Here is a 12,252-nt window from a genome sequence, read left to right as displayed (position 1 = left end):
CCCTGAGAAGGCTCCTTTTCTGTGGATATCCTTATATTCCCTAGGTTTCTCTTTCACCTCAGAATCGAGCTCAGAGGCCTCAGGAGGCTTTCGGACGACCCGCGCTACTACCACGCCAGACAACTCCGAGCCAACTGGAGGGTGCCTGGCTCTTTCCTAGCTATCTTGCGGCTGGGTAGCAGGGGCGTGGCTGGGCGGGGAAGAGGCGAGAGACGCCAATGGAAGCTAAGGCTGCAGGCGGTCCGGGGCGGGACTACGTGCGGGTTTCCGGGCTGCCCGCCGCTCAACTTCCTTTCCTCCTGCTTCCTGACAGCTCTGGGCTCCTGCCACCTAGTAAGGCTTGGGTAGCATACAGTGCAGGTGTGGCACCGCCCGGTAAGTTTCTGGTCACTTGACTGTGGCGGGCCTGGCTGCTTATTACGTGCTCCGGGTTGCCCCTCCTTCAACCCATCCTTCTTCCCCGTGGCTCCTGGAACCAGCTGGCGCTGCCCCTGCTGGCGCACCGGGCTCGTTGCCCCGGCTGTGGTTGGGACTGCGTCTAACGGAGACTCGGCGGGGCGGGGCGTGCTTCTTTCAGGGCTGCCTCTGCCCTGCAGTTCTCATGCTGGGCCCGGCTCGGTGGGGCGCAGGGTTCCGCGGTTGGGCCCCACTGCTCGCAATCAGGCGGGTTCCTCAGGTGCTCCGGCTCCCAGTTCTCATCACCTGGCTGTGTGAGGTGACTTCTCTTCCAGTGTCACTGAGATCCGAGTTTGAGGCGCATCTGGCATCTCTTGCCTCCGTTGTGTGTTTCGCCTGCCTCTGCATTCCTGTCGCTGGCGGCTGGTTCAGAGTGTGGAGCTTGGGCACTGGCGAGCTGCTCCGGGAAAGGGCACGCTGTACTTTGAATTGCTCTGGGAACACGCCAGGTCGGCTCCTTTTCGCAAGGGCAGGTTGAATAATTTGCTCGGGAAGTTAATGTAGCTCTGGATTTAGCGTCTATCTAGGTCTAAGTAACTTTATGTAAAGCAGTTGCAAGGACCAGCATTATTGTTCCTGCCTGAGAATAGCGAAACAATGTTGGGACTGCCGGCAGATTCTAGATTCATCCTCAAATGGTGAGAAAAGTTGAAAGCCATGAATTTTGGTCTTGGCTTTGTGGCTGCCAAGTTTTGTCACCATGGGATCAGTTAATTCATGCAAAGTGGGATATGATTTCTAATATTCCTTTTAAATCTCACTTTTATAAGTCTGTGGTGAGCTTATTTTTCGTCCTGTGCCCTTAAAAAGAATGGGAAATAGGAAACGCTCATGAAAGGCAGTACTTCGGGTAGTAAAGATTTATGAGCGCATTGAACTTCGCAGACTGTGATTACAGTTTAGGACTGCAGACTGAAAAGGGAACACAAATAAAATTGAAAAAGCTTATCCAGAATTAATTATGTCAGAGAGTTAACCTTTCTTTGTAGTTGTACAAATAAGGTAAGGAGAAAATAAGTGCTAAAGTAAGAGAAAATATAGTTGAGGGCTGTGTAATTTAGCATATTTTCTAAGTGTAGGGAGAAATCTTTCGAATTCATAATTTGTATAGACATCTCCACTCAGGTAACAGTTTAAAAGTAGTTTGTATTTCCCCTGCAAGAAAATCTTACATTTATCCTGGATGTTCAGAATTCCCTGCTTGCCCACAGGCCAATACTTCTTAACAGCCTTTGCAAAATTGTTTTTGGTTTTATAGTAATAGAGGGAAGATCAGGTGTTCCTTCAGGGAGACCTTAGTTTGAGCAGTTTGTAGCTGTGTGACAAGGGAAAGTCACTTTTCCTCTCTGAGACGGTATTTCTTCAACTGTGAAATGCAGATAATTATACCTGTTTCATGGAGTTGTGATGATTAAGTAAAATCCTTTAAGTGGAAAACGTACAACAGTGCCTGACATATCAGATATTTAGTAATGACATCTATTATTGCTAGTATTGTGTTCAGAAGGCAGCAAAGGAAAGTGGTGTCTGGGTATTAGTCAGGCTAGAGGTGCCTAAATAGGAGTGCAAAGTGGGAAGTGATTGACAGCCACTGCTATACCTGATACTGGAATTTTTACCAAGTTGTAATCCATTCCTTGAAGCTCAGGCTGAGATGTGGCCCAAACACTAGTAATTGCTAAGGATACATCAGTCTCCCTGACTTTTGTTGGCCTGTCAGTCTTGGCATTTCATCAGAGTTGGGATTTTCCCCCAAAATTGTTCTAGGAAGTTAAGGAATGTGTGTGATGGAGAACCTCTCCGAAGAGAGCTCAAAAACAAAGAAATGGTTTAGTTTACTGAACATAGATTTCAGCCTAAGATTAACTGAAGCCCTATCACAGCTAGCTGTGGTCAGTCAGTATAAGCTAGCTGTGGTCAGTCAGTATAGCTTATTGGACATTCTAGTCTTTGCTAGAATCCATTCTTATTTGGATGTTTGACCAACAACTGATGCTCTCTGGTTGTTACCTAAACCAAATTATTATTCTTAGACATAACAAACATTAATGTAGGAAGGCATAATAGTATTAACTGCTCAGGGATCTACTCTTAGCATTTGGAAAGGAAAGGAGAACTCAAAGTGTTTCTCTCTCTTCCTAAATAATTTTTTAAAATTGTAATTGAACAGAAAGTATTTCCTTAGAATTTAACTTGGGATGCAAGAATGGACACTTATTTGTGGTGGTACATCTGAATAGTAACTGAGGGGTGGGTGCAGTATCCCATGTGATTTAAAACCATGGGAAGGCAACTCCACAACAGTTTTGAGCTCTTGTTGAGTATTTACAGATGAGTATAACCCAGAACCTCTGGGTTGTAATCTAACTAAAAACTTAATATCAAAACCAACAGAAGAAAAAGCAGCCAAATCTCATTAAGACTAAACCAGCAGAAGAAAAGTGTAGTGACAGGAAACCAGGAAGTTAACCAATGAGATAGCATGAGTTCTTATGACAGTATAGTCTTTAAAAATGTTTTTATTTTTCCTTTCTATTGAATTTATTGGGGTGATACTGATTAACAAAATTATACAGGCTTCAAGTCCATGATTCTACAACACGTCATCTGTACTGTGTGTTCACCACCCCAAGTCAAGTCTCCTTCCATCACCATTTATCCCCCCATGCCCTCCCCCTTGCTCTTTGTCCTCCCTTCCTGTAATCACCACACTGTTGTCTGTGTCCATTCATTTTTTTCTCTTTAAACAATATTTTGTTTTTAAATTGAAGTTAGTATAATCCCATTTTTCATAAGTTTTTGCTGACATTTTGAAGGATATCTTTTGTGTATATATGTTTGCATATATCCATATAAATGAATACATAGACACACATAATATATTCACTATAGAAAAAATCATCACTTAATAAGATGAATAAAAAGAATTAACTATATGTTATCATCTTTGAGAATTAACTACTTAAAACAAGAATTTAAGTGATAAGTTTTCCAGGTGTGAATTGACCATAATATGTTTAACTCACTGATTTTCAGTAAGAACACAGATGCTTGGGATGTCTCTGAGATCCTCCTTCTGTAGATGGGGACCGGATGTCTGTATTTTTAAGAAGCTCTGCAGGCAGGTTAGGAATTACTAATAAGGGATTCTCTATGTTCCACACAGTTGCTTGATGCATTTGTAGTATCACAACCAAGAAAATAATCATATGGAGGCCAGGGAGAGGGGGTAATGGAGAGCAACTGCTTAATGGTTTTCTTATGGTATGAATAAATATTTTGAAACTAGATAAAGGTAGTGGTTGCACAATATTATGAATATAGTGTCACTGAAGTATTCGCTGAAATGTTTTATTTTATTAAAAAATTTTTTAAAATTTATTTTTAGAGAGAGGGGGAGGGAAGGAGAGAGCATGGGAGAGAAACATCAATTTGTGGTTGCCTCTCATGTATCCCATACTGGGGACCTGGCCTGCAACCCAGGCATGTGCCCTGACATGGAATTGAACCAGCGACCCTTTGCTTCACAGGCCCGTGCTGAATCCATTGAGCTACACCAGCCAGGTCCTGAAATGTTTTATTTTATAGTATGTGAATTTCACTTCAGTAAAAATACCATGTAAGAAGGAATCATGTGAACACCATCTTTGTTGTTGTATTGGAAAAATAAATGATCTCTATTTAAGTTGACTACCTTCTGAATATTTTCTCTTAAGACTTTTCTCTTAAATTAAGCATATTTTATTCTTTATAATATGCATCTTATCAGCAGCACCTTTTCTTTTTTTGTTCATAATTTATTTTTATTTTTTTAAATTTAATTATTATTCAAGTACAGTTTTCTGTCTTTTACTCCCATCCCAGCCCCCCCCCCCCCAGTGCTCCTCACCTCCCTCCCATTTCCACTCTCCTTAGTTGTTGTCCATGTATCCTTTATACTTGTTCCTGTAAATCCTTCCCCTTTTTTCCCCTGAAATTCCCTTCCCTCTCCCCTCTGGTCGTTGTCCCCTTTCTCTCTTTCAGTGTCTTTGTTTTTATTTTGCTTGCTTGCTTGTTTTGTTGTTTAGCTTCCTGTTAAAGGTGAGATAATATGGTATATGTCTTTTAACACCTGGCTTATTTCACTCAGCATAATGCTTTCCAGTTTCATCCATGCTGTTGCAAAGGCTAGGAGTTCCTTCTTTCTTTCTGTGGCATAGAATTCCATTGTGTATATGTACCATAATTTTGTGATCCATTCATTTACTGACGGGCACCTAGGTTGCTTCCAGCTCTTGGCTATTGTAAATTGTGCTGTTATGAACATTGGGGTGCATAGGTTCTTTTGGATTGGTGTTTCAGGATTCTTAGGATATACTCCTAAGAGTGGAATTGCTGGGTCAAAAGGCACGTCTATTTTTAGTTTTCTGAGAAAATTCCATACTGTTTTCCATAATGGTTGTACCAGTCTGCAATCCCACCAACAGTGAACTAGGGTCCCCTTTTCTCCACAACCTCTCCAGCACTTGTTGTTTGTTTCTTTGTTTATCATAGCCATTCTGACTGGTGTAAAGTGGTATTTCATTGTGGTTTTGATTTGCATCTCTCTGATAGCTAGTGATATTGAGCATGTTTTCATGTGTCTCTGGATCTTCCGTATGTCGTCCTTGGAGAAATGTCTGTTCAAGTCCTTTGCCCACTTTTTAATTGGGTTGCTTGTCTTCTTAGAGTGGAGTCGTGTAAGTTCTTTGTATATTTTGGAGATTAAACCCTTGTCTGAGGTATCATTGGCACATATGTTTTCCCATACAGTTGGTTCTCTTTTTATTTTAATATTGTTTTCTTTAGCTGCGCAAAAGCTTTTTTTATTTTTAATTTTTACAGATTTTTAAAATTTATTTATCTTTAGAGGGAAGGAGAGAAGGAGAGAAATATCAGTGTATGGTTGCCTCTTGTGAGTCCCCTGCTGGGAACTGGCCTGCAACCCAGGCATGTGCCCTGACTGGGAATTGAACCTCGGTCGTGTGGTTCTCAGGCCCGAGCTCAATCCAATGAGCTACACCAGCCAGGGCTTTTTAATTTTCTTTTAAAGATTTTTTTTAGCTTTTAGTTTTGATGCGATCCCATTTGTTTTTTCTTTTTTTTTTTTTTTTTTTTTTTTTTTTTATATATTTTATTGATTATACCATTACAGTTGTTCTATTCCCCCCTTCAATCCCTTCCACCCGCACCCTCCCTCCCCCACCATTCTGCCCCCCTTAGTTTATAACCACGTGTCTCAAGTTCTTTGGATTCTATATTTCCCCCACTATTCTCACCCTCCCCACTACCTATTTTCTACCTACCATCTATGCTATTTTCTGTGCCTTCTCCCCCCTTCTCCCCCTCCCACTCCCCTGTTTCTAACCCTCCATGTGTTCTTCATTTCTATGGTTCCACTCCTGATCTAGCTGTCCTCTTGGTTTGCTTTTGTTTTAGGTGTGGTTGTTAATAGCTGTGAGTTTGCTGTCCTTTCACTGTTCATATTTTTCATCTTCTTTTTCTTAAATAAGTCCCTTTAGCATTTCATATAATAAGGGCTTGGTAATAATGAACTCCTTGAACTTGACCTTATCTGAGAAGCACTTTATCTGTCCTTCCATTCTAAATGAAAGTTTTGCTGGATAAAGCATTCTTGGCTGTAGGTCTTTGGATTTCATGACTTGGAATACTTCTTTCCAGCCCCTTCTTGCCTGGAAGGTCTCTTTTGAGAAATCCGCTGACAGTCTGATGGGTACTCCTTTGTAGGTGACTGTCCCCTTATCCCTTGATGCTTCTAGGATTCTCTCCTTCATTTTGGTCTTGGCTAATGTAATTATGATGTGCCTTGGTGTGTTCCTTCTTGGGTCCAACTTCTTTGGCACTCTCTGAGCTTCCTGGATTTCCTGGAAGTCTATTTCCTTTGCCAGACTGGGGAAGTTCTCCTTTATTATTTGTTCAAATATGTTTTCCACTCGTGGCTGTTTCTTTCCCCCTTCTGGTACCCCTATAATTCGGATGTTGGAACGTTTAAAGATGTCCTGGAGGTTCCTAAGCCTCTCCTCATTTTTTTGAATTCTCATTTCTTCATTCCTTTCTGGTGGGATGTTTTGTTCTTCCTTCTGGTCCATTCCATTGATTTGAGTCCCAGTTTCCTTTCCATCACTATTGGTTTCCTGTGCATCTCCCTTCATTTCAATTAGTTTAGCCTTCATATGTTCCTCTAATTTGTGACTATGTTCCTCTAATTTGTGACTATAATCTACCAGTTCTGTGAGCATCCTGATAAATAGTGTCTTGAATTGTGCTTCTGAGAGGCTGGCAATTTCTCGGTCGCTTAGAGTTATTGGCTCTGGGACTTTGAGTTCTTCTTGCGCCATCTTTTGGGCTGTTCGTGCCTGTTCCATAGCAGGATCAGAGCCCTAAAGTGTTCACTAGAACAGGGCAACTAAGTCGCTGGGTTGTGACGCTGTATGTGGGGGCGGGGTCAAAGAGGGACTATGGCGTCCTGTCCGCCGCCTGCTGCCACGGCCCTCACCGGTGCCGCAGTTGCTGCCGTCACCTGGCCCACGCGTTTCGTCCCACTGCTCGCGAGTGCGCCACCGCCGTCAGCCCTCGCCCCCTGGGGCCTGCGTGGTTTGTCTCACTGTGCGCGAATATGCGCCCGCGGTCTGCCCCGCACCCCAGCTGGTTCTCGTCCGCCTGCGCGCCTGGGTCGGGGGCCCTGTCCTGCCCGACCCCGCTCACTGCTGGCTCCGCCCCTCTTACCGTCCCCGTTGAACGGTTAGATGTAGTCGGACTTCCGTATAATTCAATTTTCTGTCCTTTGGTTGTGTCTTTGTTTCTCCAATCCTTTGTTTTATTCAAACTTGGTTGTGGGAGAAGGCACAGTGTTTCCACCTATGCCTCCATCTTGGCGGAAGTCCCTGTTTTTTCTTTTCTTTATGTCCTTTGCTCTAGGGGACATATCAGTAAAAAAGTTGCTGCCTGAAATATCTGAGATTTTCTTGCCAATGTTCTTTTCTAGGGCTTTAATGGTGTCACGGCTTATATTTAAGTCTTTTATCCACCTTGAATTTATTGGTGTATGGTGTAAGTTGGTGCTCAAGTTTCATTTTTTTGCACGTATCTGCCCAGTTCTCCCAACTCCATTTGTTGAAGAGGCTATTTTTAGTCCATTTTATGTTGCTGCCCCCTTTGTCGAATATTAATTGACCGTAGAGATTTGGGTTTATTTCTGGGCTCTCTGTCTGTTCCATTGGCCTATGTGCCTGTTTTTATGCCAGTACTAGGCTGTTTTGATTACAGTAGCCTTGTAATACAGTTTGATATTAGGTATTGTGATCCCTCCTACTTTGTTCTTCATTCTCAAAATTGCAGCTGCTATTCGGGGTCTTTTATGGTTCCATATAAATTTTTGAAGTGTTCATTCTATGTCTGTGAAGTATGTCATTGGTACTTTAATAGGTATTGCATTTAATCTGTAAATTGCTTTGGGTAGTATGGACATTTTGATGATGTTAATTCTTCCAATCCATGAGCATGGTATGTGTTTCCATTTGTTTGTGTCTTCCTTGATTTCTTCCTTCAGTGTTGTCTAGTTTTCTGTATACATGTTTTTGACCACCTTGGTTAGGTTTCTTCCTAGGTATTTTATTTTCCTTTTTGCTATATAGAATGGGATTTTTTTCTTGATTTCTGCTTCTGCTTTTTCATTGTTGGTATACAAAAATGCCTTTGATTTCTGGATATTGACTTTGTATCCTCCTGTTTTGCCAAATTCATTTACTAGGTTGAGCAGTTTTTTGGTAGAGTCTATAGGATTTTCCATGTACACTATCATGTCATCTGCAAACAGTGACAGTTTTGTTTTTTCCTTTCCACTTTGGATGCATTTTATTTCATTTTCTTAACTGATCGCTGTGGCTAAAACTTCCAATACTATATTGAATAGAAGTGGTGAAAGTGGATAAGCTTGTCTTGTTCCTGGTCTTAGTGAAAAGATTTTAGTTTTTGCCCATTGAGTATGATGTTGGCTTTAGGTCTTTTATATATGGCCTTTATTATATTGAGGAATGCTCCCTGTATTCCCACTTTGCTGAGTGTTTTTATCATAAGTGGGTGTTGTACCTTATCAAAACCTTTTTAAGCATCTATTGATATGATCATGTGATTTTCTTTCTATTTCTTTCTACTCCCTCCTTTGCTTTTGTTTATATAATGTATTACATTTACTGATTAGCAAATATTGAATCATCCTTGCATCCCTGGAATGAATCCCACTTGGTCATGGTGAATGACCTTTTTAATGTATTGTTGGAAGCGGTTTGCCAATATTTTGTTGAGGATTTTAGCGTCTATGTTAATCAGCGATATTGGCCTGAAGTTTTCTTTCTTTGTTGTATCTTTATCTGGTTTTGGGATTAGGATAATGTTGGCTTCATAAAAAGAGTCTGTGAGTCTTCCATCATTTTGGATTTTTTGGAGTAGTCTGTGAAGGATAGGAGTTAGCTTTCCTTTAAATGCTTTGTAGAATTCTCCTGTGAAACCATCTGGTCCAGGGCTTTTGTGTGATGGGAGTTTTTTTATTACTGCTTCAATTTCTTCTGCTGTTATTGGTCTGTTCAGGCTTTCTGCTTTTTCATTGAGTTTTGGAAGATTATATTTTTCTAGAAATTTGTCCATTTCACTTAAGTTTTCAAGTTTTTTGGCATACAGTTCTTCATGGTAATTTCTTACAATCCTTTGCATTTCTGTGGTGTCAGTTGTAATCTCTCCGCTTTCATTTCTGATTGTGTTTATTTGGGTTCCCCCTCTTTTTTTCTTGATGAGCCTGCTTAAAGGCTTGTCTATTTTGTTTATCCTTTCAAAAAAAACACAGCTCCTGGCTTCATTGATTTTTGGAATTGTGCTTTTAGTCTCTGTGTCATTTAATTCTGCTCTGATCTTGCAATCTTCCTTATTTCCTTCCTTCTACTTGCTCTGGGCTGTCTTTGTTGTTGTTCCTCGAGTTCTTGCAGGCGTTGGGTTAGGTTGTTTGTTTGAAATGTTTCTATCTTTTTTAGGTAGGCCTGTACTGCTATGAACTTCCCTCTCAGGACTGCCTTTGCTGTGTCCCATAACTTTTGGGTTGTGGTGAGTTCATTTTCATTTGTTTCCAGAAACTTTTTGATTTCTTCCGCAATTTCATTCTTGACCCATTCCTTGTTTAATAGCATGCCATTCAACCTCCATGATTTTGGGTGTTTTGGATTTTTTCCTTTGGGGTTAGTTTCTAATATCAGTCCCTTATGAACAGAGAAAATGCTTGGTATGATTTCTATTTTCCTGAATTTGTTGAGACTCCTTTTGTGTCCTATCATGTGGTCGATCTTTGAAAATGTTCCATGTGCATTTGAAAAGAATGTGTATTTAGCTTCTTTGGAATGAAGGGCTCTATATATATCAGTTAAGTCCAGTTCATGTAGGGCGTTGTTCAGTGCCACAATATCTTTGTTGATATTTTGTTTGGAAGATCTGTCCATTTTTGACAGTGGGGTGTTAAAATCCCCTACTATAATTGTGTTTCTGTCAATATCTTTCTTGAAGTCCTCTAAGATTTTCTTTATATATTTGGGTGCTCCTATCTTGGGTGCATATATATTTACGATGTTTATGTCTTCTTGGTAGATTCTTCCCTTCAGTATTATGAAGTGGCCTTCTAGATCTCTTTTTATGGCCCTTTTTTTGAAGACTATTTTGTCTGATATGAGTATTGGTACCCCGGCTTTTTTTTCCTGGTTGTTTGCTTGGAAAATTTGTTTCTAGCCCCTCACTTTTAGTCTGTGATGGTCTTTTGTCCTGAGGCGAGTCTCTTGTAGGCGGCAATGTGTGGATCATGCTTTCTTATTCATTCAGCTCTTCTATTGGAGCATTTAATCCATTTACGTTTAAGGTTATTATTGATAGGTACTTATTCATTGTCCTTTTTATACCTGTGCTTCTCATTGTCACTCTCTTTTCCTTCTTTTCCTTAAAGCGGACCTTTCAGTATTTCTTGCAGATGTGGTTTGGTGGAGGTGTATTCTTTTAGACTTGTTTTGTCTTGGAAGCTCTTTCTTTGGCCTTCTATCTTGATTGAGAGCCTTGCTGGGTAAAGTAGCCTTGGTTGCAGACCTCTGGTTCTCATTACTTGGAATATTTCTTGCCATTCTTTTCTAGCTTGGAGTGTTTCCATTGAGAAGTCAGCAGCTAACCTTATTGGGGCTCCCGTATGTTACTTCCTTTCTCTCCCTTGCTGCCTTTAAGATTCTCTCTTTGTCTTGGAATTTTGCCATTTTAATGATATTGTGTCTTTAAGTGGGCCTCTTTGGGTTCCTCTTAATTGGGACTCTCTGTGTTTCCTGGATTTGTGTGACTTTTTTTCTCATCAAATTAGGGAAATTTTCCATCATTACTTTTTCAGATAGATTTTCTGTCCTTTCCTCTTCTTCTCCTTCTGGTATCTCTATTAATCAGATATTATTATGTTTCATATTGTCATGCCTTTCTCTTAATCCCTCTTCATTCTTTCTGAGCCTCTTTTCCTTTTCTTGCTCTTTCTGGGCTTTTTTTTCTACTTTTTCCTCCAACTCGCTGAACCCACCTTCTGCTTCATTGATCCTGCTTTTGATTCTTTCCACTGTGTTCTTCAGCTCTGAAATTGTATTCTTCATTTCCTTTTGGCCCCTCATTTCCAATATATTCCTTTCTATTTCTATTTCTTCTAGTTTCTATTTCCTATTCATGTTGATATAGTTTGCAGTGAATTCATTGTACCTCCCCTATAGTTTCTGGTAGCTCATTGTGAGCTCTTTGAACTTCCTGATTACCAGTGCTTTGAATTCAATATCTGATAGCTGACTTGCCTCTATTTCATCTAGCATTCTTTCTGGGGCTTCCTCCTTTCCTTTCTTTGGGGGGTTGTTCCTTTGTGTTCTCATTGTTTGTGAGACTCTTCTTTTTAGCTTCAGCTTCTTAAATAGATTTGTTCTGGCTTCCTGGATTTATGGTGTGAACTTCTGTGGTATAATACCTGTGAAATTCAGTGGTGTAGTCTCCTTGATCTCCCCAGTTCACTGGTGTTGGGCTGTCCTTTACGTTGGCTCTCAGTTTGTCTTGGGGTTTTTGTTGTTTCTGGGTCTCTTTTTTTGTGGGTCTTTCCCATCAGCTGGTGAACTGATGGTCCCTCTGTTCACTGCCCATTTTAATTTAATGTGCTGGTGAGGGCAGGTTTCGTTGAAGCTAGTTCATCTGCGTGCACAGGGTTTTGAGGATTCCCTTTTGCTCTTGTTCAGTTGTTTGCTCTGGGTAGTTTCTCCACTTTTTAGTTGTATTTCCAGATAGGTCCTGGGTTGAGGTTTGTGTGGTTTCTACTCCCTCCTTCACCTTCTGTTGTTATCTTTTTGTGGTTCCTCTTTGTTGGGTTTCCTCTTCCCTTGGGTATCCTGGTGTTCACCACTTTCACCTACTCCTTTTTGGGGGGGGGGGGATCATTTTGAGGGGAAGGCAAAGTGGTTTTTGACAGCAGGAGAGTATTCTATGATATTTACAGTAGCAGCCAGTAGAGAAGATATAGGAGATCCTCTGGCTATGTAGAGTGATAACCGTAATCATCAACCCAACTAGCCACTTTTTAGAAAGGATGGAAAGAAGATAAGGCTCTTGTTGGGGAGGGAAGGGTTGTGATTTGGATCTAGAAAGGAGTGGGGTTGAGGGAGGTCAGATTCTGACGTAAGGTGAGAATAAAGGATGGTAAACAGGTGTAGTGTGAGAGAGAAT

The 12,252-nt window shown here is 40.9% G+C and overlaps 1 protein-coding gene across 1 annotated transcript in view; it reads left to right on the top strand.

Moving 5' to 3' along the window:
* The first annotated feature begins 278 nt into the window (after nucleotides 1–278).
* SLC25A30 (solute carrier family 25 member 30) overlaps nucleotides 279–12,252 on the top strand; it is a 32,020-nt gene continuing 20,046 nt past the window's right edge. The window contains exon 1 of the mRNA XM_037041747.1: nucleotides 279–375. The gene's annotated coding sequence lies outside the window, so the exon portion shown is untranslated. The remainder of the gene's footprint in view (nucleotides 376–12,252) is intronic.

Source organism: Sturnira hondurensis, unplaced genomic scaffold (assembly GCF_014824575.4).
Source record: "Sturnira hondurensis isolate 20B ecotype Veracruz unplaced genomic scaffold, ASM1482457v3 Scaffold0000549, whole genome shotgun sequence".
Classification (NCBI taxonomy): Eukaryota; Metazoa; Chordata; class Mammalia; order Chiroptera; family Phyllostomidae; genus Sturnira; species Sturnira hondurensis.
Note: the sequence above shows the minus strand (reverse complement) of the source record. Positions and strands in the feature narration are given on the sequence as shown.